The 25,959-nt window shown below is 45.6% G+C and overlaps 1 protein-coding gene across 2 annotated transcripts in view; it reads right to left on the bottom strand.

Moving 5' to 3' along the window:
- Positions 1-25,484, bottom strand: part of FMN1 (formin 1) — a 354,391-nt gene extending 328,907 nt beyond the window's left edge. Inside the window, exon 1 of one of the 2 annotated variants that reach the window (XM_040333461.1) lies at positions 25,370-25,484. The gene's annotated coding sequence lies outside the window, so the exon portion shown is untranslated. The remainder of the gene's footprint in view (positions 1-25,369) is intronic. The other variant, XM_040333460.1, reaches the window with a different exon arrangement.
- Between the last annotated feature and the right edge of the window lie 475 nt (positions 25,485-25,959).

The raw sequence follows: 25,959 nt of genomic DNA, 5'->3' as shown, positions 1-25,959 counted from the left end.
GTCCAAGTCCTGGAGAGCAGCCCTCATCCTTGGAAAATTTGCTCTCTTAAAATGTAGTGTTTTAATATTTCCTGTATGTATTTCTTGCTTATAGTTAACATTAAATGAAATCATGTTATGATCACTGCTACCCAGGTGTTCCTTTATCTGAACATTAGTAATAAGCTCTGCATCGTTTGAAATTATCAGGTCCAGCAGAGCATCATTCCTAGTTGGGGCCTCAATAAACTGCACCATAAAATTGTCCTGCAATAGGTTTTTAAATTTTTGTCCTTTAACTGTCCCAGAAGTGCCATTAATCCAGTCAATTTCTGGGTAGTTAAAATCCCCCATTATTATCACCGTCCCAGACCTTGCAGCCCTTTCCATCTGTGCAAGGAGCTGAGTCTCCACCTCCTCATTAACATTGGGTGGTTTATAACAAACTCCAATGATTAATTTTGAACTACGCACATCTGTATGCAGTTCCACCCATAATGCTTCAGCCTCATCACACTCTCCATCAACCAGGTTCTCTTTCACGCTTGCTTTGAGGTCACTTCTCACATAGAGACAGACCCCTCCACCTTTCCTTTTTACCCTGTCTTTCCGAAAGAGAGCATAGCCAGGAATATTAATAGCCCAGTCATGTGAGGATTGAAGCCAAGTTTCAGCAGTTCTTTAAATTGATTCTTAAGGAGCCTCCACCTTCCATGTATACTGTCATTGGTTCCAACGTGGACCAAGACACATTTTTATACCAGTATCATACTTAGCTACATGTTTTTATGACTGCTTTTGGTACCGTTTGGCATTACTCGCACCATTTTTACAGTTTATGTAGCTACATCGATTTTATCTCCAGTGCAATATTTATTTGGTTACCTACTTGAAGACTATAAAAGTTTTAATGCTATTCCCATTGAGCGCTGCCTTTGTATGTTTTTTGTATCCTGCTATCCATTTTTCTAGTGGTTGGTAGCTGGGAATCAGCCTGCAAGGAGATCAGCTAAAAGTAGTTGGTTCTGTATGTGCGTTATAATTAATCGAAATTAGTCGATTAATCGACTAAAAAAAAAAAAAGATTAATTGAACAGAAACATTTTGATCAGTAACAGCCCTAGTTTTAATAAAACAATTTTTAAAGAAAAAAAAAAAAGACTTAATTGACTTTAAAGTGGTTCTAAAGTCTACATTTTTTTTTTTTTTTTTTACCTTAATGCTTTCCCCTTATACTTACCTGAGCCCTATCACGATCTAGCAATGTGCATGAGAGCAGCATCTCTCCAGGGTCTCTTTCCTCATTGGCTCCTGCTGCAGTCAGAGCCAGTAAGCCAATGATGAGAGCAGGACTGAGCTGCACTGTGTGAATGGACAGAGCATGGCTTGGGACTGAACCTGCTTAAAGTGGTTATAAACCCTTACAACACACTTTATGCTACAAGTAAGCCTATTTTAAGGCTTACTTGTAGCTATCCAGGCTATCTCCTAAACCTACACGGTTAAGGAGATATCCCTTGTATGTGCCGAAGTCATCGGCACATGTGCACTGAAGCAATGGCACGTTGTGCCGCTGCAGTTCGATGTGCCGTTACTGGCGGCTCCAGCCAATCACAGCACCGGAGCCGCAATACCCGGAAGTCAGCCGCCAGGGGTTGCTACGAGGACCGCTGCGGGGGCTTTAATCTGAGGCAAGTAATACATAATGAGCTAGTATGCTATGCCTGTGTCTTGCAGGTTTTTATTTTTTTTTTATTTTAGGGTTTACAACCACTTTAAATGCTCCTATAGCAGGAGGTCTGCTATTGGGTGCACTTGGCGGAGGAGCAAGAACCACCAGCAGGGGGACCCAAAACCATTGTACAGGAGGAGGCAAGTACCGTTTAACTTTTTTTTTTCCCTTTAGAAACACTTTGACTCCATCACACCAGAGGTGTTGGAGATTAGATGACAGCCATTTCCAACACAACCCCGACGCATAGAATAAAGGCAAAATCTGGATTCTGATGCGGTCAATTTATACCAATGTTGCTTTTGTCCGCACAGCAGGTTGCTACACTTTCCATCACAACAGCACTGCAGTGAATAGAAAGTAAACTGTGTGATGCACTGGGATTGGTGCATCAGCATGGTCTCCAAACTCACGCCTGCCATCATGCAATCAGTGCAGCTAGTTAGTGTGATCGAGCCCCAGTAAGCATTAGTTGAGGCAGTAAAGTGAGCAATAGTCAAATGCACAATTGCAGTTTATAACAAAAGCAATGTGAACCTGTTTTGAGAGAAAAACACAGCCATGTACTGCATATAAAGACCAAGTGGAAAAAGTAACAGAGAAGAGAAGTCATTCCTAAGTCATGTTGCTCGATCATGTGCCTCTATATTTTTCAAGGATAAAAAGGAGTCACACGCATATGTGGGTCATGCGTCAAGTAAAAAAAAAAAAAAAAAAAAAAAAAAAAAGTCTACAAATCATTTATAGTGGGATAAAAAGCAATGCTGCCAACCATATTATACAGAATTTATATTAGCGCCAAAAGTTGCACAGCACTTTACAACGTAGGGAGACACTACACCAACAGTATAATTCAAAACTAGAGGGTTAAAGAAGCCCTTCTCCTGCGAGCTTACAATCCAAGAGGGAGGGGCTCGTGAAACAAAAAAGGTAGGGACTGAGGGATGAACTGATGTGGGGGAGTAGAAGATTCTGTTAGCTGGAGGCAGGATAGGCTTCCCTGAAGAGATGAGTTTTCAGGGATCATCTAAAAGTGGACAGAGTAGGAGATAACTAGACAGATTGGGGAAGCGAGAGGCTCTGGAGAAGTCCTGGAGAGGAGCATGGGAGGAGGAGATAAGGAATCTAGAGAGCAGACAGTCTTGGGAGGAGCGGAGGACGGTTTGGGTGATATTTGGAGAGAAGAATGGTGATGTAGCTCAAGGCAGAATTGGGACTAGCTTTGCAGGTTATTGTTTTGAATTTTATTTGTTGGGCAATTGGAAGCCAGTGGAGGGATGGTCAGAGTGGCGTGGAGGACACTGAACAGTTGGTAAGATGGATGAGTCTGGAAGTGGTATTCATGATAGACTGAAGCGCAGATAGCTTGCCAAGAGGTAGGCCAATGAAGAGGGAGTTACAATAGTCAAGGAAAGAGATAACAAGGGAGTGAATACATTGCTTAGTGGTTTCAATGGATAGAAAGGTGTATTTTGAAGTTTTTTCAGAGGTGAAGTCTGGACGATTTGGATAGTGACTGGATTTGGGGCAGAAAGGGCAGGTCAGTCTAGGATTACACATAGCACCCTGGCATGAGGGGAGGGACTGATGTGACATCCATGTTGATATGTCAGTAATGCGAGAGGAGACCGATTTGTGTGTCGTCAGCATAGAGGTGGTACTGGAAGCCATGGGTGTTTATTACTAGGGAGGAGGTGTAAATGGAGGAGAAGGGGTCCGAAGACAGAACCTTGAGGTACCCCTACAAAAAGAGAAAGTGGAGAGGAGTAAACAGTTATAGGTCACATTGAAGGAGCGATGGGATAGGGAGAAGAGCCAGGGGAGAGCAGAGCGTCTTGAAGGCCAAGAGTGAAGTTTTTTGGAGAAGGAGGGGATGGTCAACAGTACCAAAGGTTGCAGAGAGATTGAGTAGTACGAGTATGGAGTAGTGACCATTGGTTTTAGCAGTTAGGTCATTAGTGAGTTTCAGTAGGGCATTTTTGGTGGAGTGTAGCAAGCGAAAGCCAGACTGTAAGGGGTCAAGAAGGTTGTTGTCAGTGAGGTAGGAGCCAATATGGTTGTAGACTAAGCGCTCTAAACGTTTTGATACAAACGGGAGCAAGGAGATGGGTCTTAAGTTGTTCAGGTTGGTGTGGTCCAGTGAGGGCTTTTTAAGTATGGGGGTGATCAGGGCATGTTTTAGAGGGGAGGGAAAGGTGCCAGTATAGAGGGAGAGATTGAAGATGTGAGTGAGGGAGCATAAGATAGAAGAGGGTGACCGCAGTAGATGCAAGTTTAAGGGTCACTAAAGGAAAAAAAATGTTTTGCTGAAATGACTGTTTATTGGGTATAGAGACATAAAAGTTAACCGATTCCTTTTAAAAATGATTAAAAATTTAATTTAATCTATCATATAATGTGCCTCTAGTTCACTTTCGGTTTTAAAGGTACATACATGAAGTTCCGGGTGAGAGGTGAGTCGGGAAGGCTCTCAGAACAAAAACAAAACAAATCCAGGGCAGTGTTTTGTTTTTTAAATGAATCTGATTGGTTCTGAGGAGTTTTAGACACACAGTAATGACAGCTTAGACCACCGTGAAAATCTCCCAGTATGATGGTTATAAGGAAACAGGCAACCAGGAAGTGTGGAGATCACAGCAGAATTACAGCTACTTCAAAGCAAAAACGAACAACGAGGACATTAAACCAGTACTGCAGTAAGGTAAAGGAAGCTATTTAGCTAAAAAAATAAAAAATTCCTTTAGTGACCCTTTAACAGGATCCAGGGGACAGGTGGGAAGGTGGGCTCCTGAGAAAACTTTAGAGACCTCTTCAGTAGTAGCAAGGTCAAAAGAGTGTTGAGAGTGGATTTGTACATGGTGTAAGTGGGTTAGATGTCAGCAGTGGAGATGTCCCCACAAATTGCCTCAATCTTGTTTTTGAAGTGATTGGCAATCTTGTGAGCGAGTTACTGGGTGGAGAAGGTAGAGAGTTATAAGTAGAAAAGAGATGAGGACTGGAGGACAGAGTAATCTTACCTTATATAAATTTTATTGCCATTAAAATGGATACCAACACGTGTGTGAGAGAGTGTGTGTGTGTGTGTGATAGATAGATAGATAGATAGATAGCATTTAAAAAAAAAACAAACAAACAAACAAACAAACAAACAAACACATTTAGGACGGATGTTCAGAGGCATTTGAAACTGGGGCTGCATCGGCCAGAGGTAGAGATGGTCAGGGTGGAACATATTCCAGAGGGTAGTATTGGGGGCAGTGGCGGTGCGTGTATAGAGGGCGCCGGAGCGCCGCCCCCTCTAGCTCCCGCACACGCCACTGATACAATACATAGATTCATGCATTGCATGAATCTATGTATTGCCGCCGAATATTCAGATGGCCGGTCCCCTGGCGAGCGCCGGCCATCTGAATAATGGCAGCTGGTTGGCTGTGGAAGTGCCTATCAGAGCCAGCGGCTCCGATAGGCTGTAAACGGTTTCCAGATGTTTATCCTCAGGATGCACAGGGGGTGCGTTCCTTGGATAAGAGTGACAGGCGTCTTGGTTAATCAGGTTCACCGGTTCTGGTTACCGGTAACCTGATTGGCTGAAGCGTCATCGAGGGCGGGAGAAGACATCAAGGGACGTTAGAAGCACGGCTGACCCCAGAAAGGCAAGTGCCAGGCGGGGGGGGGGCATTTTACAGGGCACAGTGGCTGCAATTGATGGGCACAGTGAGGCTGCAGTTGTTTGTTTGCGCCCCCCCCCCCCCTGAAAATTTTGAGCACCAGCCGCCACTGATTAGGGGCATTAGCGGTAGGGTAACCAAAGCCAGGGTTTGACAAATTTGCTTGGAATCTAGGAGCCAGCTAAAAAAGTTAGGAGCCAGAGAACGCAACCCGTCCCGACGAGCTTGCGCGCAGAAGTGGACACATACGTGAGCAGCGCCCGCATATGTAAACGGTGTTCAAACCACACATGTGAGGTATCACCGCGATTGGTAGAGCGAGAGCAATAATTCTAGCCCTAGACCTCCTCTAACTCAAAACATGCAACCTGTAGATTTTTTTTAATCGTCGCCTATGAAGATTTTAAAGGGTAAAAGTTTGTCGGCATTCCACGAGCGGACGCAATTTTACAGCGTGACATGTTGGGTATGAATTTACTCGGCGTAACATTATCTTTCATAATATAAAAAAAAAAAATGGGGATAACTTTACTGTTGTCTTATTTTTTTATTAAAAAAAGTGTAATTTTTTCCCAAAAAAGTGCGCTTGTAAGACCGCTGCGCAAATACGCCGTGACAGAAAGTATTGCAACGATCGACATTTTATTCTCTAGGGTGTTAGGATAAAAAATATATATAATGTTTGGGGGTTCTAATTAGAGGGAAGAAGATGGCAGTGAAAATAGTGAAAAATGACATTAGAATTGCCGTTTAACTTGTAATACCAACGGCCACCACCAGATGGCACCAGCTCACCTTCCAAGCCAAGTCGCCAGGATGCCATTTCTAGTCGCCATGGCGACCTGGATTTGTCGAGCCCTGACCAAAGCACATAAACCCAAGGTAAGTATAGTAGCAATTCATAGTTGTTGCAATCACGGAACGCCCAATAAGAGGATAGCATGCGACCGGTCTAAACTATGTGGCATGTTCACCAATGCCAGGGGCCTGCCAGACAAGATAGGTGAACTAGAGATACAGTTGTACAAGGAGGATTTGGATTTTGTGGGAATTTCAGAGACCTGGTTTAGAGACCAGCTCTCATGATTGGCTGGCAACCATTCAAGGGTATGTCCTTTATTGCAGGGATAGAGGGGTTAAAAAGGAGGAGGGGTATGCCTATATATCAAGAATAATGTACAAGTGAATGTGAAAGATGACATCACTAAGGGAGCTAGGGAGGAGGTGGGATCCTTATGGGTAGAGCTCCAGAGGGATGAAGCTAAGGGAAGAATACCGGGCGTATGCTATAGGCCCCCTAACCTGAGGGAAGAGGGGGCAACGGATAGCCTATCACAAGTTGGATTAGCAGCAAGGATGGGAAGTGTTATCATAATGGGGAATTTTAATTATCCAGACATGGACAAATGCGTGGTTCTCTCCGCCCAGTCTAAGCCTTGCCAGCTCCTCAATGTTTTGCAGGACAATTTCATAGTTCAGATGGTAGACACACCAACTAGAAATGCTTAATTTTTAGTTGGTGTGTCTACCACTGGATCTACTGATTACAAACAATACAGACCTGATCACGGATGTGGAAATCCGGGGGAAATTTAGGAAACAGCGATTACAGGTCAATTGGCTTCAGTATAAAATGTATATGTATGTATATATGTATATATATATATATATATATATATATATATATATATATATATATATATATATATATATATATATATATATTCACACAAAATAGTAAACATAAGGGGAATACAAAGACACTGAATTTAAAAAGAGCCAGCTTCCCTAAACTACAAACCTTGCTAGAAGGCATAAAATCTTAGGAACAAAATACACGGATGAGAGATGGGTTTGCTTTAAGAGCATATTAAATAAGGGGATTAGCCAATGCATTCCATTGGGTAATAAAATTTAAAAGAGCGAACAAAAAGTCCTGGATGGCTTAACTCCAATGTAAAAATGCATACAAAAAGCAAAAAAAAGAAGGCCTTCAAAAAATACTAGGTTGAGGGATCATCATCAGCATTCAGACTTTATAAAGAATGCAACAAGAAATGTAAGGGTTCAATTAGGGCAGCCATGAATAACACATAGCGGAGGATAGCAAAAAAAAAAAAGGAATCCCCAAAAATTCTTTAGGTATATAAATAGTGAAAGGGGAGGACAGACCATTTTGACCCCATAAAGAATGAGGAAGAACATCTGGTTACAAAAGGATGGGGAGATGGCGAAGGTATTGAATTTATTTTTCTCCTCAGTCTTCAGAAGGGAATCGGGGGGTTTCAGCACCCAAAACTGCAGTGTCTATCCTCGTGACACAACACAGGAAACACCTCCATGGTTAACAGAGGACAGAATTAAAATTAGACTTGGTCAACTTAATAATCACCGGGACCAGGTGGCTTGCACCCAAGGGTACTTAGTAAAAATTAGGAACAATGGTCTGGCAATTACTTGACTGAGTTCCCCGACAGTCTACTGACTGGAATGGTACCAGCTGGTTGGAGAAAAGCCAATGTAGCACCAATATTTAAAAAGGACCCAAAATACATTCCTGGGAATTACAGACCAGTTAGCAACACATCAATAGTGTGCAAGGTCTTGGAGGGGATAAGGGACTATAAACAAGATTTTAGTAATGAGAACGGCATCATTAGCAGTAATCGGCATGGATTCATGAAGAATCATTCTTGCCAAACCAATCTATTAACTAGGGTTGTCCCGATACCACTTATTTAGGACCGAGTACGAGTACCGATACTTTTTTTTAAATGTGTCCCCAAATGCAGCCATGTCCCCAACATAATGCAGCCATGTCCCCAACATATTGCAGCCATGTCCCCAACATATTGCAGCCATGTCCCCCGTACCCAAATGATGCCGCTGCTGCGTTAATCACCGCGCGGGGAACATTACAGTCAGCTTTCGTTTGAATATGATCGGTGATTAACGCGGCAGCAGCTTTGCGACACAACGGCGGCGCTTACGGCAGGGGGGGGGGGGGGGGGGGAGTATTCTATTTTGGCATCGGGGGTATTTGCGGGAGTACGAGTATTCCCGCTAATACTCGGCATCGGTCCCGATACTGTTATCCGGTATCGGGACAACCCTACTATTAACCTTCTATGAGGAGGCAAGTCGCCATCTAGATAAAGGAAGGCCTGTAGACGTGGTGCATCTGGATTTTGCAAAAGCATTTGACACAGTTCCCCATAAACGTTTACTGTACAAAATAAGGTCCGTTGGCATGGACAATAGGGCGAGTACATGGATTGAAAACTGGCTACAAGGACGAGTTCAGAGGGTGGCGATAAATGGGGAGTACTGGGAATGGTCAGGGGTGGGTAGTGGGGTCCCCCAGGGTTCTGTCCTGGGACCAATCCTATTGAATATGTTCATAAACGACCTGGAGGAAAGAGTGAACAGTGCAATATTTGTATTTGCAGATGATAACTTCTCCACAGGATGTGGAAACCTTGCGAAAAGATCTGAACAAATGAATGGGGTGGGCAACTACATGGCAAATGAGGTTCAATGTAGAAAAAAGCAAATTAATGCATTTGGGTGGCAAAAATATGAATGCAATCTATACACTGGGGGGAGAACCTCTGGGGGAATCTGGGGGGAGAACCTCTGGGGGAATCTGGGATGGAAAGGGTCCTGGGGGTCCTTGTAGATAGTAGAAGCTTGGCATTGCATGCCATTGCTGAGCCTAACAAAGCAAACAGAATATTGGCATGCATTAAAAAGGGAATCAACTCCAGGGATAAAACAATAAATTCTTCCGCTCTACAAGACTCTGGTCCGGTCGCACCTAGAGTATGCTGTTGATTTCTGGGCAGCAGTCCTCAGGAAGGATGTACTGGAAATTGAGAGAGTACAAAGAAGGGCAACAAAACTAAGGGTGTGGAGGATATTCGTTATGAGGAAAGGTTGCAAGCACTGAATTTATTCTCTCTGGAAAAGAGACGCTTGAGAGGGGATAGGATTTCAATTTACAAATGCCGTACTGGTGACCCCGCAAATCGGGCTAAAACTTTTTTTTTTACAAAAGGGAGTTAAACAAGACACATGGCCACTAGGGCTGCGCATCTTCACCGGTCTCGCGATTCGATTCGATTATCAAGTCCACGATTCGATTTTGCGATGCATCACTATTGCTGCGCAAGTGCGCCTGCCTCTCCCCCCAAAATACTAAAGGAGATGATCAGAGACTGCAGACATGCTACAGGAGATGATCAGAGACTGCAGACATGCTACAGGAGATGATCAGAGACTGCAGACATGCTACAGGAGATGATCAGAGACTGAAGACATGCTACAGGAGATGATCAGAGACTGAAGACATGCTACAGGAGATGATCAGAGACTGAAGACATGCTACAGGAGATGATCAGAGACTACCACCTAATCCTTATGGAGGATCAAGCATGGCAGCTTGCAAGACAAGACCGCCAACTCAAACCCTTCTAAACAGAGGTAAAGGCCACTAAAGGGGCCACCTTCTGAGATAGAGATTTTTCTCTTGACACTCTGATGTTTCCAAAAGGAAGTTTCCTGAAGAACCGAGAGCACCAGAGTCAAAACTCATGGGGGGGGGGGGCCCAAGAGGGGAAAGTATATGACAAACCCCCTGCACAAAAAGGTACCCACCAAGGAACGGGCCGCAAAAAGGCCACTGAAAGAACACAGCCAAGGCTGAAATTTTAGTTTAGATCCACTCCAAGCTGTAAAAGCAGCAGGACCCTGGACACGAGTACTTCCGTGGACGTCACTCCATCTCTTCGCACCAAGAGATGTAGGCCTTCCAGGTGCGATGGCAAATCCTCCGAGAAGGCTACCGTGCCCTCAGCATGGTTAAGATGACCGAGTCGGACAGACCCTGGTCTCTTAAAGTCTGGCTTCCAATAGCCATGTTGAGCAAGTCAGTGACTGTACAACAGGATGAAGTATGGGACCTCAGGACAGAAAGACCTCACCTCCTGGCAACCGCTACCAGGCGCTTGATATCGGTGTACCAAGGACGCCGAGGCCAATCTGGAGCGATTCGAATCATCGGGATCCCCTCAGCCTCCACTCTGTGGAGCAGCCGAGGAAGCAACTACGATGGAGGAACGGCATAAAGCCGCCGATACAGACCCCACAGGGCCACCAGCGCGATTGACGCGTCTGAACAAGATCACTAGACCTGGCCACTAACTTTGACGCCCTTTCGGTGGAGACGAACGGCCAGGAGATCCATGCCCTGTGAGACTCACCTCCTGCAAGGGAGCCGAAACACCCCCAAGCACAAAGACCAGTCACCCTGGTTCAGCTTCTGGCAACTCCAGTAGTCCGCCTGCCGGTATACCCGATTGCAGTCCAAAGCCACGGCCGTGGCGGTGTCCGGCTGAATCCAGATCGGACGACCTTGCAACCTTCTCGACCACAAGGGGGAAGCATAGCCTGATCGCCCAAAATAGTAGGACAATGAATGGTAGACAGGGTCCACAGCACCTGATTTTCCCAGGCGGTCTCCCACCCAGGCCCGACCCTGGGTAGCTACCGAGATCAGATGAGAGCAGGCGCATTCAGGGAGGTGTGGCCGTAGGCCCACGCAAGTGCAGCAACTCAGGGCCGACTGGACCCCCAGGTGCCCCCAAAACCCGTGAGGTTGGCGTCCGTCGTAAACACCGACCACTGGAAGGAAGAAACAACTTCCCAGACCGAAGAGTCAGGGGATCTCTGTTACCAACTCAGAGAGACTCCGACTAGGTGGCACACCAGAATCTGGGTGTATGCACACGTCTTTGAAAGGTAGAAGAAAACCGGAATACCCGGAGGAAACCCACGCAGACACAGGGAGCGACAATGCAAGCTCCAGGCAGATTGGTGTAAGTGTCCGGATTCGAACTAATGACTCTCTTGCTGCCCAGTAATGGAGTTAACACTACACCACCGTGTGCATAAAACCATCTCTGAAACAGAAGCCCTGGATAACAAGGGCGCGGCATTCAATGAAGCATCACAGACCTATACAAGGTCCTGGACCAGATGGTCCGCTAGCCTAATAACTTCGGGAGAGTCGGTGCTCCTCCACTGTCTGGTGCAAAATGCTCACTCCGTGAGTGACTGAGACCCCAGAGTAGTGGCCACAAGTCAGACCCCAGCATGGTAAACATGGAACGGGTCAGTACTTCGGATCTTCTATCAGTCAGATCCAGCGGGGGTTCCCGCAATAGGGAGAGTGGTCACCTATACAGGACACCCGGAGGGTCCACCACCGGAGAAGAAGCCCACCTTTTGAAAAGGCTCTCCTCAAAAGGGGCACTGAACTGCCCGGCGGTGAGGGACTACAAAGCCCTCAGCGGCTTTTCTCATTCCGCATCTTAGAAATGATCAAAGAAGGGCACAGAAGGAAAAAACCTACACAGAGCGGTCTGATTTGTGTGATCCAAAAAAGACAGAGTCCTCGGCGGAAACCCAGCTGCATAACAGAGCATTCCATAACAGAGCATTCCCCAGGGGATAACGGGGGAAGGGGGCACTCTTACCGCCTGTCCGCAGTTCACCCCCACCCTGGCACAAACGTGTCCAGGGCTAACACTAAGACCTCTGTGGGAAACCCAGGTGCTAACACCTGCTGCCACCACCAGCATGTTGGGGAAGGACCCAGATACTGACTCCAAATATTAATAATATTTACATAGTGTGTATGTATAATATGTAGGTGTATGCACACCTGTCCTTACAAACAAAAGCTCCTAGAGCCCTATTCAGGGCATCTCACCCACTTTCTGCGCTGACCAGGGGTACCCAGGGGACTCACCTCAGGAGGAGACTGCCCAGCGCTGCCGTCCGCTCTCAGCACACGGCGTGAGGGGAAAAGAACTGCGAGGTAATTGTGCGGCATTTGCAGGGACCTGTGTGCGCCGTAGGATACCGCACTAGGGGTCAGGACTACTCCAAGATGGCCACCGAGCGTTCAGCCAATGGGAGTTTTCAATGCAATTGAAAAACTTCCCAAAAAAATGGCGCCAGCCAATCACGGGGTAGGGCATGGCAGACCCAGCCTCTTTGCAAAGGTGTGCCCACGCTTGCTGGTCGGCCTGAGTAGACTACAAGGATCTATATTATCCAGCCTGTCTCAGCCGACAGTTGAAAGAAGATTCTTCAAGAAAAAGGTAAAATAAAAATTTCTCCTCAGGGCGCTGGGCCCAAAGGGAGCCATACGTCGTCCTCCTTGCTAGGCAGAACACAACTGAGGCTGCATACTGCAGGGAGGAGGGTTATGTCTGGGGGACCGGGGCTGTTCAACTCTGTTAAAGCGGAGCTCAACCCTAAAGTGGAACTCCCGCTGATCGGAAACACTCCCCCCCTCCGGTGTCACATTTGACACCTTTCATGGGAGGGGGGTGCAGATACCCATCTAAAGACAGGTATTTGCACCCACTTCCGGCCGCACAGTCTCGGGTAAACTGCGAGCATGACGTCACCTCCCGTCCCCCCCCCCTCGTCGTGTTCTGGGAACACTCGGCTCCCAGTATACAGCGGGGAGCCAATCGGCAGGCGTAGCGCGACTCGCGCATGCGCCATAGGGAACCGGGCACTGAAGCCGGAGCGCTTCACTTCCTGGTTCCCTCACCAAGGATGGCGATCGCTCGTCCTCTGCTGCGGACGGCGCTGGACTCCAGGACAGGCAAGTGTCCCAATATTAAAAGTCAGCAGACATCCGCTTTAATGTAACATGTATTTAATTATCTAACATGTTTCTGCCTAGTCCTCTCCTGTAAACAGGGAACATAACCCACTTGTCAAGATTTAAAGGAGCCGTGTCCGTCCATGGACGATGAGAGAATTTTTTTTTTTTTATTTAACCACTTTGACCCGGAAGATTTGCCTGCTTAATGAACGGGCCATTTTTATGAATTTTTTTGCATTATGCCATTGTGTCACATTAACCGACAATTGCGCATTCGTGAGACGTTGTACACAAACGAAAATTTACATCCTTATTTTCCCACAAATAGAGCTTTCTTTTGGTAGTATTTGATCACCTCTATGGTTATGGTTATGGTGTGTGTGTACATATGTGTGTGAGAAATTATATATATATATATATATATATATATATATATATATATATATATATATATATATATATATATATATATATATATATATATATATATATATATATATATATATATATATATATATATATATATATATATATATATACACATATACATATACATACACACACACATATACACACACACACACATATACACACATATTATATATACACACACACACACACACACACACACACACACAATCTACATATTTTTGGTAAAGTGTGTGTAAGAATACATATCGACTTAAACTGAGGAAAAAATGTGCTTTAACTGTGCTATAAAAATGCACCGATTACTGTGTAAATGTCACTGGTAGGGAAGGGATAAACACTAGGGGGCGATCAAGGGGTTAAATGTGTGTTCTAGCTAGTTGTGCGACATGCATTTTGTGCAGAAAAAAGCGCACAGAACTGAACCTGGTGTGAACTCACACTAAGCCTTAGCCTATTTCAGTGTCACAAAGTTCAAATATTTTGTTTTTCAGTGTAACTCATGGATGACCTTGTGCCTCAGGGCTCTTGTGATCACTGAAAACAATCTCGGAAACCTGTGATAATTAGATTGCCAGGTGAGCCAAATTAAAAAGGAAAAACTACTAAAGGAGGGTGTTCCACATTATAAAGCAGAGCACCATTTTCAAGCAATATGGGGAAGAAAAATAATCTCTCTGCTGCCGAAAAGAGTGAAATAGTTCAATGCTTTGGAGGTATGAAAACATTTGACATTTCACAAAAACATAAGTGTGATCAATACACTAATAAGATTTGTGGCCGATTCAAAGCACAGACAGGTTTTGTGCAGATAAAGGCACATTGAGGAAGATTTCTGCAAGATCCATGCATCGGATCAAGAGAGCAGCTGCTAAAACACCATTACATAGCAGCAAACAGATATTTGAAGCTGCTGGTGCCTCTGGAGTCCTACGGACATCAAGGTGTAGAGTCCTCCAGAATCTTGCAACTATGCATAAACCTTCCATTCGGCCACCACTAACCAATGCTCACAAGCAGAAAAGGCTGCATTGGGCAGAAAAATACATGAAGACTCATATTCAAACAGTCCTGTTCACTGGTGAGTGCCGTGCAACCCTGGATGGATGGAGTAGTGGATGGTTGGTGGACGGCCATCCAACAAGGCAGGAACGTCAGCAAGGCGGTGGTGGAGTCATGTTTTGGGCCGGAATCATGGGAAGAGAGCTGGTTGGCCCCTTTAGGGTCCCGGAAGGTGTAAAGATGTACTCTGCAAAGTGTGTGGAGTTCCTGATTGACCACATCCTTCCCTGGTACAGAAGGAAGAACTATGCTTTCCATAATAAAATCACCTTTGTGCATGACAATGCACCATCTCATGCTGCAAAGAATACCTCTGCATCAATGGCTGCTATGGGGATAAAAGGAGAGAAAGTCATGGTGTGGCCTCCATCCTCCTCTGACCTCAATCCTATTGAGAACCTTTGGAGCATCCTCAAGCAAAAGATCTATGAGGGTAGGTGGCAGTTTACATCCGAACGGCAGCTCTGGGAGGCGATTCTGACATCATGCAAACAAATTCAAGCAGAAACTGTCCAAAAACTCACAAGTTCAATGGATGCGAGACTTGTGAAGCTGCTATCAAATATGGTCCTATGTTAAAATTAAACGTGACCTGTTAAAATGTTTAAAAAGTTAAAATGTTGTTTGATTGAAATAGCTTTAGATTTCAGTAAATATGCTGCAAACACAACACCTATAAAGTGTGTTGAAACTTACTGTGCATAATAATTTTGAACAGTGCATTGTAAGTTTTTTTTATTTTGGAAAAAAAAAAAAACGGTTATCATTAGGAGGTTTGTTCAATAAAATTTGAATTGTACTCTTAATAGTTGATAACATGAGAATTATGCTGACTGTTTACATAAATTTTTTAGGTAAATGAGAAAAATATCATTGGCATAATTTGGAACAGGTTGTAATAAATGTATTATGGATTACAAATATGCTTTGTATCTTTTAGATCTGTCTAAATTTCAGCTTTTCTAAAAATCTACTGTAGACATCACACACACAAAAAAAAAAGTGCAATTCTTGCAGATACAATGAACATCTAAATGGCAACAGTTTTTTTGAGGTTGTCATGAACTATAAATCCTGAAGCATGTCTACACGCTGAAAACAATCACCAATCTCATCACCATCACATCCCCTGTAGGTGTCAAGAGATGGCGATGATTCAGTAGTGTTAAAAAAGGAACGCAAGTTAATTTACGAAAATGAGGGGAGGCAGAACACCGAGTCAGTCTTAGGAAAACTGAACCCAGACAACACACTGAGCAGATATAAAAAGCTGCTTCCTACAGAAAACCTAAATTTCCAGTTTCACCAATCTGGATGTTTACAATTGTCATATCAATAACCCTTTAATTTAGGATATCATAATCTAAATAAAAAAAGTGGAAATTTCAGAGAATCAGCAAGGCATGTTCCTTAAAGGAGTTCTAAAGGAAAATGTTTTTTCACCTTAATGCAATCTATGCATTAAGGTGAAAAAACATCCGATGCTAATCCGAAGTACTGACCCCTTTCCAGGTTTACCATGCTGGGGTCTGACTTGCTGCCTATTGACTATGGGCAAAAATGCCAGTACCATAAACTGGAATAGCACAACATATGGTACACTAGTTTTGACTATATATATATATATATATATATATATATAAATAAAACATTTAGACAAAGAAATGAGTCCTTGTCACAGCAGCCCCCAACCAAATTGAACATAAAAAGAATGAATATATAAATAATTAGACCCGGATCGTCTGCAGTAAGGCGGCGACCAAAAACGGAACTAGTGACACCTACTGGATCCTTCTGGAATTATCACAAAAGCTGGACCCAAAATACAAGGTGAAATTAATCCCTTCATAAATATAAACAGTAAACATGATACTAAACCCATATGCTAAGAAGCTATTGATATCAATCAACAGCTACTAAAAAGTGATGATATAGAGAGTATATAATATATATATATATATATATATAATTTTTTTTTTTTATTATTATGTGGATATAATAATAGCCACATCCTTACTGTAAATAATATCTATAGTGACCAGAATAATACATTATCCCTGTGAAAAAATATAAATAAATGCGACCTAATCGAAGGCTGACAAAATATATGAATAAATAAAAAAAAATAGAAATATTCTAAAATTATAAAGATCTTAAAATATTTAAATTTTTATTTATTCATGAAAATATATGTGTGCCTGTTAGCGCATGTCACAACGAGTTTACATACTGGCCACCTCAAGTGTCATTTATAAAAGCATTAACATCCGTTTCTATATTTAACCCATAGGGGGCATAGGTCTTTAGACGATAAATCCAAGCCATTTCTAACCTGGAAATCTCCCCCTCCAATGGGGTTTGAATTTATCAATCCCCAAAAAAGATTATTGGACGGGTCCCTATTGTGTTTCAAGATATAATGTTTGGAAACAGAATGGTTTTACGGGCGCCCTGGACAGGCAAGTGTCCACTAGGATGTAATGTGCTCATTAAGGCGGACCTGCAGGGTGCGTTTTGGTACGTCCCACATACTGTAGGTCACAAGGGCATTGCAGCAAGTAGACCACCCCAGAGGTAGCACATGTAATACAAGGTTTTATAGTAGAGGTCGACCGATATGTATCGGCCGATTTTTGGCACTTTTTAATTAATCAGGATTTTCTTTATTTATTCTTATTTTTTTAAACAAAGCCGATGTAAAACTTCAGCGCGACTTGCAAATACACTTAAAAAAAAAAAAAAAAAAAAAAAAGGAAGGATGCCAATTTTGTTTAGGAGCCACGTTGCATGACCGCGCAATTGTCAGTTAAAGCGATACAGTGCCGAATTGCAAAAAGGGGCCTGGTCCTTTAGCTACAAAATGGTCCGGGGCTTAAGTGGTTAAGCAGTTACAGCAGTTATGGTCTGGACAGGGAGAGGGTTCAAGTACCCGGTAAGCAAGTGGTTAAACAGATTAAAAATCCTGTGTGTAAACTAGGCCCAACAGACAAAAGAGCATCAATGCGTAGTACATGCTATTAAGGTGAAATAAAGGGAAAACAAGTTTTTTTTATCCTCCCAGACAGGCAAGCCCTAGTACTTCTTTACTATAAAGATCACCCATCACAGAAGTACAAAGGCAGGAGTCAACACAGGGCGATGAAGGCTGAAAGGGTAATCTTATTCATCCTTTCAAAGCAAGTGCGAATGAAAGGTTGTAAAGACATGGATAATGAAGCAGAAAACTGTGTGGGCGATGGGGCAGCATAAGGCCAAACAATAATTCTAGCCACATACACAGGGCTAAAAACAGATAAAAATGGGCAGGACACAAAACTTAATCAAAGTATCCTAATAAGTGACCATTTTGCACTTCCTAAAAGTATGGCTAAACCCAGTTACTAAAATCTGATACTTTTTAACATGTGCAATTTTTGGTTTCTAATCCTAAAAATTAGAAAACAAAAACACTCTTTTAGACCGTGGTCCTTGTACAAGCACTTTGTCATAGGGTGACATCGTTCTCCCCATTCTACATTGTTTACACAGGCATGGTCCACCATCCGGAAGCTGGTCCAAAGACATGATGAACCATAGACATAGAAAAAAGGGGCCTATTCACACCAGGTGAACTGGGCAGATATTCCAGAGCAGTCCCACCATAACACAAGGCAAAAAATGCCTAGTCTCCTACATGGCCAGTTCACACCTCCACGCTGTTATGATGTGTTGAAAGAAAAAAAAAAAGTCTGCATTCAGGACTTTGAGCGCAGTGCAACACAATCCACCACCCCACACTGCAGCCAACAGAGCTTTAAGTGGTTATAAAGGTGGAGGGCTTTTTACCCCAATACCTTCTATGCTTTAAAAGGTAATGTGTACAGCTCCCTTATACTTACCAGATCCCATTCTGAATCCAGCAGCTCACTCTCTCCTCACAGGAAAGAGGCAACACAAAGAGCCATTGGCTCCTGTTGCTGTCAATCAAATTCTGTGACAAGGGAGTGGGAGCCGGTCTGCTTTCTTTGGTAGCACACATGGAAGAGGAGGAGCCGAGAGGACCCCAGTAGAGGATCCGGCACTGTGCAAAACCATTACACAGAGCAGGCAAACGTAATATATTTCCTTTTTTTTTTAAGTAATAGTAATAACAGGTTTACAATCACTTGTGCTGTATTCACACATGTGCAGTATGAATTCCAGCTCTGTTTTCTCTGCAAAGTTCTGTATGAAAATCTGTAAAACAGTCTAACTTTTTTTTTTCTTTAAATCATTTTTTTTTTTTTTATTTCCGAGTCTGATGATATTTACCAGATTCAACCGCTAATAGTATATACAGAATACATTTCCTCTAATAGTATATACAGTATAGCTGGGCGATTCCCCCCCCCCCCCCCCAAAAAAAATAATCAGCGATTTTATAAAAAACTAGATTTATGATTCAAAAATAGAGTTCCCCCTTTTTTTTTTTTGATGGACACCGCGCCGCTCCTGAGGAGCGGCGCGGTGTCAGCACCGGTCCTGGGGGGAAAAAATAAATAAATCTAACAAATATAAATTTTTTTAAATATGAATCGATTTGACCTACCAACTCGATTTTAAAATCAAAATCGATTTTTTTCCCCCCCAGCCCTAATATACAGTATATATTTCCTCTAATAGTATATATCTATTCTGTCTGTTATTCTCAGCATGGATTCGAGATTTTGCTCCCTAACCATAGAGTTGGTTATTTATATTTACCACTTCATAGAGATATTTAAGAATGAATTGCCTTTTTTTAAACTTTACATATTAACTAAAATTATACACCATACATTTTTTTTTCAAGGTTGTTAACCGATCAATACAATAATCGATTATGAAAATCATCATTAGTTGCAGCCCTAATCGCGCTCTCTCCACACACACAGAATTCAGTTTTTGGCTTCACATTTGTATTTCTTTGTTTTATTTTTATATACACATTTGCATTGCACATATATTTTAATTCAACTTGCCGCTGCATTGTTTTGTGAAGTTTTTCTGCCTGTAAACGCCTATGTGTGCAAGGACTCATAGGCTAACAGAGGAGTATTTAGAGGTCAAGGTGAATCAAAATGTAACAGAAAAGTTTTATCCAAGAAGCAGCGGAACACTACCAGTCTATTTTCCAGAAGGAGAATGTGCTAAAAATAAACAAGGCTTTAATACCACCGTAATGTATAAAAAAAAAAAAAAAAAAAAAAAAAAAAAAAAGTTGCTGATCAAATAAAACCGAACAAAAAAAAAAATATTGTACCATCAGATCTGCAAGAAGGGAAAAAATAAAATCTATAGCTTCAATTACAGCAATTTAAATGGACTGTAGTAACAGTGATAAAGTATGCATCTAGGTACTGACATAACAAACCCACCTAGGTAAGAACTTAAAGTGGAGGTTCACCCGGAAATGACAATTTTTAACCTTAGATTGATGCTCATTTTGTCTAGGGGAATCAGCTAGTTTTTTTAAAATCGAAGCAGTACTTACCGTTTTAGAGAGCGATCTTCTCCGCCCCTTCCGTGTATGGGCTGCGGGACTGGGCGTTCCTATTTGATTGACAGTCTTCCGACGGTCGCATCCATCGCGTCACGATTTTCCGAAAGTAGCCGAACGTCGGTGCGCAGGCGCCGTATAGAGCTGCACCGACGTTCGGCTTCTTTTGGCTACTCGTGACGCGATGGATGCGACCGTCGGAAGACTGTCAATCAAATAGGAATGCCCAGTCCCGAAGACCATACCCGGAAGCGCCGGAGAAGATCGCTCTCTAAAAACGGTAAGTACTGCTTCGATTTTAAAAAAACTAGCTGATTCCCCTTCACAAAACGAGCCTCAATCTAATGTTAAACATTTTCTTTAGGGTGAACTCCCGCTTTAAAGGGTCACCCAAGTCAAAGTTCATCTCATGTTTATGGAGACTCATGGCAGGATCTCTGTTCTCAAGTATATAAGACTTGAAGCGATGACGTCAGCGGCGCATGCGCTCTGAATGCCCGGCAGACGCTCCTGGAAAGAAGTCTCCCGAGCGACGACATTGCGGCTCAGGCTACTCGCAGCGCTGGAGCCGCGATACCCGAAAGACACACCGAGGGAAAATGTCAGCTCCCTCAGCGTGGACCAGGATCACCTGCTGACGCCTCGTTCCAAGGTAAGTTTTTTTTATAATGAGCTAGTATGCTGTGCATACTAGCTCATTATACCCTTTGCCTTACAGGTTTAAAAAAAGAAATCTGCGGGTATACAACTGCTTTAAGCCTCCTACATACAAATTGATTTTCCGCAGATAAAGCGTAGGACTTTTGTCCAAAGGGCATTGGCCATGAACTTGTCCTGCATACAAACAGCACACAATTGTCGGCCTAACACACACGAACATAGTTACGTATTACGTTGTTTTTCAGCCCTTTAGCGCCACCCTTTGGTGCTAATGTTGCGTTTGGTGAGCATTGCTTCCGAGCATGCGTGTTTGTACTTTGGACTTTTGTACACACAATCAGAAAATCCAACAGACCACTGACCACAGAAAATGTTAAAGCCTGCCATTCAACATTTGTCTGTGGAAAATTCTACAATTGTCCAATGGAGCGTACAAATGGTCAGATTTTCCGCCAACAGGCTGTCACACAATTCCCATCGAAAAATCCTATTGTATGTACGGGGCTTAACACTACAATAATGCAAATATAAAATGTGGAGTCAGCTGGAAGAAAATCATATGTTACAAGTTCAAAGCTGCAGAACACCGCCGCATGATCAATGCGCAACAAGTCAGACAGGCACAGCGTGTTATAATGTGTAAGATTAGCTGCACACGGAGCCTGGAGCCGCCTGAACACAATAAGCCATCAGAAATCCTTACAGAAAAACTCAGACAATTCTGCTGCATAGCAATCAACCTATGCAGAACAGCTGCTGTGCTCCGCACAAGGTACACCGCTGGCTTCTCATCCCGACATGATCAATCAACTAAATAACATCCTTCTATACACCAATGTATTGATAAGAAACCTACAAATGGAGCAAAGCACACCTCTCATACACTAAGCTGATATACCCTTCCCTTCCTACAATAGTACTGACCTGCCCGATTCCTATACCAACCTCTACACTGACCACTAATCTACCCGATTCCTATACTGACCACTACACTACACACTGACCCATCTTATTCTTATACTGACCCTTACACTAACCTACCCGATTCCTACATCTACCACTACACTACACTACCTTATTCCTATACTAACCACTACACAATACACTACCCACAGACTGCTACACAATACACACAGACACTACAGCATTGGTGCATTTTACTTTAGGAGGCATTGGTGGACTACACGGCCCAGCATTTTACTTTAGGAGGCATTGGTGGACTACAAGGCCCAGCATTTTACTTTAGGAGGCATTGGTGGACTACACGGCCCAGCATTTTACTTTAGGAGGCATTGGTGGACTACAGGGCCCAGCATTTTACTTTAGGAGGCATTGGTAGACTACAAGGCCCAGCATTTTACTTTAGGAGGCATTGGTGGACTACAGGGCCCAGCATTTTACTTTAGGAGGCATTGGTGGACTACAAGGCCCAGCATTTTACTTTGGGAGGCATTGGTGGACTACAAGGCCCAGCATTTTACTTTAGGAAACATTGGCGGACTACAAGGTCTACAAAGCTGGGCCTTGTAGTCCAGCAATGCCTCCATAGTAAAATGCTGGGCCTTGTAGTCCACCAATGCTTCCTATAGTAAAATGCTGGGCATTTTACTATAGGAGGCATTGGTGGACTAAAAGGCCCAGCATTTTACTATGGAGGCATAACACGTTACACCCTGACTTTCTGGCTGCTCCGTCCCTCTCCCCAGAACAATACCTACTCCCCCCGGGCCAGCAGCAAAGCTCACAAGGGAGACAAGTCTCTCACCTTTTTTTTCTTCCTACTCTGCTTCTGCGCCCCGATCACACTGCATGCCCGGAGCCGCCCCGACGGGGACATTTCCACGCCGGGATCCAATTTGGAGAGCCTGAGGAGGCGGAGAAGACAGCGAGCGTACAGTCGTACACAGCTTGCAGCGAAGGCCAGCCCCGCTTCCCACGATTGACCCAATCATAGGGCGCCAGGGGCCGGCCTGAGACTAAACATGGCGGCCAGAGCACGGGGTCACAGAACTTTAAAATTAGGATAATGTAACGCCGGTGACACATACTGGCGCGGGATTGCGCGCCCGCGCCCCCCCCCAAATGTTGCGCCCGGGGCCTAGGCCCCCCTTGCACCCCCGACGCTACGCCCCTGGTGTGTTCGATACCCGTTCTATCCTTCTAAATATTTACTGCTACAGGAGGGATACCATATAAATCATTACTGGATCACCATTAATATCAAAGTGCTGCACAATCAATTTACTTGAGTAGATACAAACCGCAAAACTGGTCATTGGAAAGTGCCCTGCGTCAAATGAGAGATATGTTCTCATCATGACTGGATATGCTGGGGTAGGCCCTGGGTATACTGGGTATGGGGGTATGCTTTGGGTGTACTAGGGAGAGCTCTGGGTATACTGGGGATGGGGGGGAAGCACTGGGTATGCTGGTCATGGGTGCTCTGGGTATACTGGGGATGGGGGGAGAGCTCTGGGTATACTGGGGATGGAATTAGGGGAGAGCTCTGGGTATACTGGGGATGGGGGGGAGAGCTCTGGGTATACTGGGGGGAGAGCTCTGGGTATGCTGGCAATGAGTGGGGGGGGGGGGGGATAGGCATCGGGTGTACTGGGGATGGGTGCTCTGGGTATACTGGGTATGGGGAAGCAAGGGAGAGCTCTGGGTATACTAGGGATGGGGGGGGGGGGGGGCAGAGCACTGGGTATGCTGGTCGTAGGTGCTCTGGGTATACTGGATATGGAATGGGGGGGGGGGGAGAGAGCTCTGGATATGGATGGGATGGCTCTGGATATGGATGGGATGGGGGGGAGCTCTGGACATGAATGGGATGGGGGGGGGGGCGTTCTGGATACGGATGGGATGGGGGCGCTCTGGATACGGATGGGATGGGGGGAGCTCTGGATACAGATGGGAAGGGGGGGGGGAGATCTGGATACAGATGGGATGGGGGGGGGGGGAACTCTGGATATGGATGGGATGGGGGGGGGGGAACTCTGGATATGGATGGGATGGGGGGGGGGGGAACTCTGGATATGGATGGGATGGGGGGGGGGGGAACTCTGGATATGGATGGGATGGGGGGGGGGGGGAACTCTGGATATGGATGGGATGGGGGGGGGGGAACTCTGGATATGGATGGGATGGGGGGGGGGGGGGACTCTGGATATGGATGGGATGGGGGGGGGAACTCTGGATATGGATGGGATGGGGGGGGGGACTCTGGATATGGATGGGATGGGGGGGGGGACTCTGGATATGGATGGGATGGGGGGACTCTGGATATGGATGGGATGGGGGGGGGGACTCTGGATATGGATGGGATGGGGGGGGGGGACTCTGGATATGGATGGGATGGGGGGGGGGACTCTGGATATGGATGGGATGGGGGGGGGGGGGGACTCTGGATATGGATGGGATGGGGGGGGGGGACTCTGGATATGGATGGGGGGGGGAGCTCTGGATATGGATGGGATGGGGGGGGAGCTCTGGATATGGATGGGATGGGGGGGGAGCTCTGGATATGGATGGGATGGGGGGGAGCTCTGGATATGGATGGGATGGGGGGGGAGCTCTGGATATGGATGGGATGGGGGGGGAGCTCTGGATATGGATGGGATGGGGGGGGGAGCGACTTTGGATATGGATGGGATGGGGGGGGGGGGCGACTCTGGATATGGATGGGGGGGAGCGACTCTGCATATGGATGGGATGGGGGGGGGGGGTCTGGATATGGATGGGATGGGGGGGGCTATGGATGGGATGGGGGGGGGCTATGGATGGGATGGGGGGGGGCTATGGATGGGATGGGGGGAGCGACTCTGGATATGGATGGGATGGGGGGGGGGGAGATATGGATGGGGGGGGGGCTCTGGATATGGATGGGAGGGGGTCTGGATATGGATGGGGGGAGATATGGATGGGGGGGGGGGGGAGCGACTCTGCATATGGATGGGGGGGGAGCGACTCTGCATATGGATGGGATGGGGGGGGCTATGGATGGGATGGGGGGGGGGCTCTGGATATGGATGGGATGGGGGGGAGCGACTCTGGATATGGATGGGATGGGGGGGGGGGGATATGGATGGGATGGGGGGGGCTCTGGATATGGATGGGAGGGGGTCTGGATATGGATGGGATGGGGGGGTCTGGATATGGATGGGATGGGGGGGGGGCTCTGGATGGGGGGGGGGTCTGGATCAGGATGGGATTGGGGGGAGCTCTGGATATGGATGGGATGGGGGGAGCTCTGGATATGGATGGGTGGGGGGGAGATATGGATGGGATGGGGGGGGGGAGCTCTGGATATGGATGGGGGGGGGGGGGGATATGGATGGGATGGGGGGGGGGGAGCTCTGGATATGGATGGGATGGGGGGGGGGAGATATGGATGGGATGGGGGGGGGGGGCTCTGGATACGGATGGCATGGGAGGATATACTCTCACCATGCCCGGACGCGGTGCTCTCCCTCCTCCGTTGGTCTCTGATAACTCCGTGTCCTCTATGTGAATCTCTCGGAGCTCTGTGCGGCTGTAGTCCCCCTTCCTTCCCCTGTCACTCTCCAGTGATGACCTCAGTGAGGGGCACTCTCTCCCTCTCCCTCTCTCACACACAGCTCTCAGGCTCCTCTCATCCCCCGCATCTTCCCCCCGCTCACCGCACTGCTCAGCACTCGCCTGTAGACGTCAGTCAGCCCGCCGGGCTGTGTTCTCTTCTCCGGCTCACCGTCACCTCTTCTCCCTCTTCCACAGGCAGAAAGTACTGGCAGCTCGTCACCCAATCAGCGCTCCTGGGGGGCGTGGTTTATCCGGAGAGCAGCTTAAAGGGAAAAAGGCGGGAAGAGGGCGGACAGGACAGGTGGAGGTGCGGTGAGGGGTGTGTCGCAGAAGTGCTGTGCAGTATTTTTTATATAGGTACACTGTAAAGTTAGGTGACCAGATTTTTTTAATTAAATCCAGGGACATTTTTTTTTTTTTACTAGTAATGGCGGCAATCAGTGACTCTCCGCCCATCGCCACCTGCCTCACAGCCTCTCAAGTCTCACTCTCCGGGCCCCCGGCTACTACTGGGTGGGGAGCGGAGGAAGATCACTCCGCCAGGGAAGGCAAGGAGATAAGCAAGCAGGCGGCTGGCCGGGAGTTGAGCCAAGGCAGAAGAACAATGCGAGCGGAGCTGATTGAGCATGCGCCTGAAACTGAAGAAATATTCCCTCCGCTCCGACCAGCACATGATCATCAGAAGGGGGCA

Source organism: Rana temporaria, chromosome 13 (genome assembly GCF_905171775.1).
Source record: "Rana temporaria chromosome 13, aRanTem1.1, whole genome shotgun sequence".
Taxonomy (NCBI): domain Eukaryota; kingdom Metazoa; phylum Chordata; class Amphibia; order Anura; family Ranidae; genus Rana; species Rana temporaria.
Note: the sequence above shows the minus strand (reverse complement) of the source record. Positions and strands in the feature narration are given on the sequence as shown.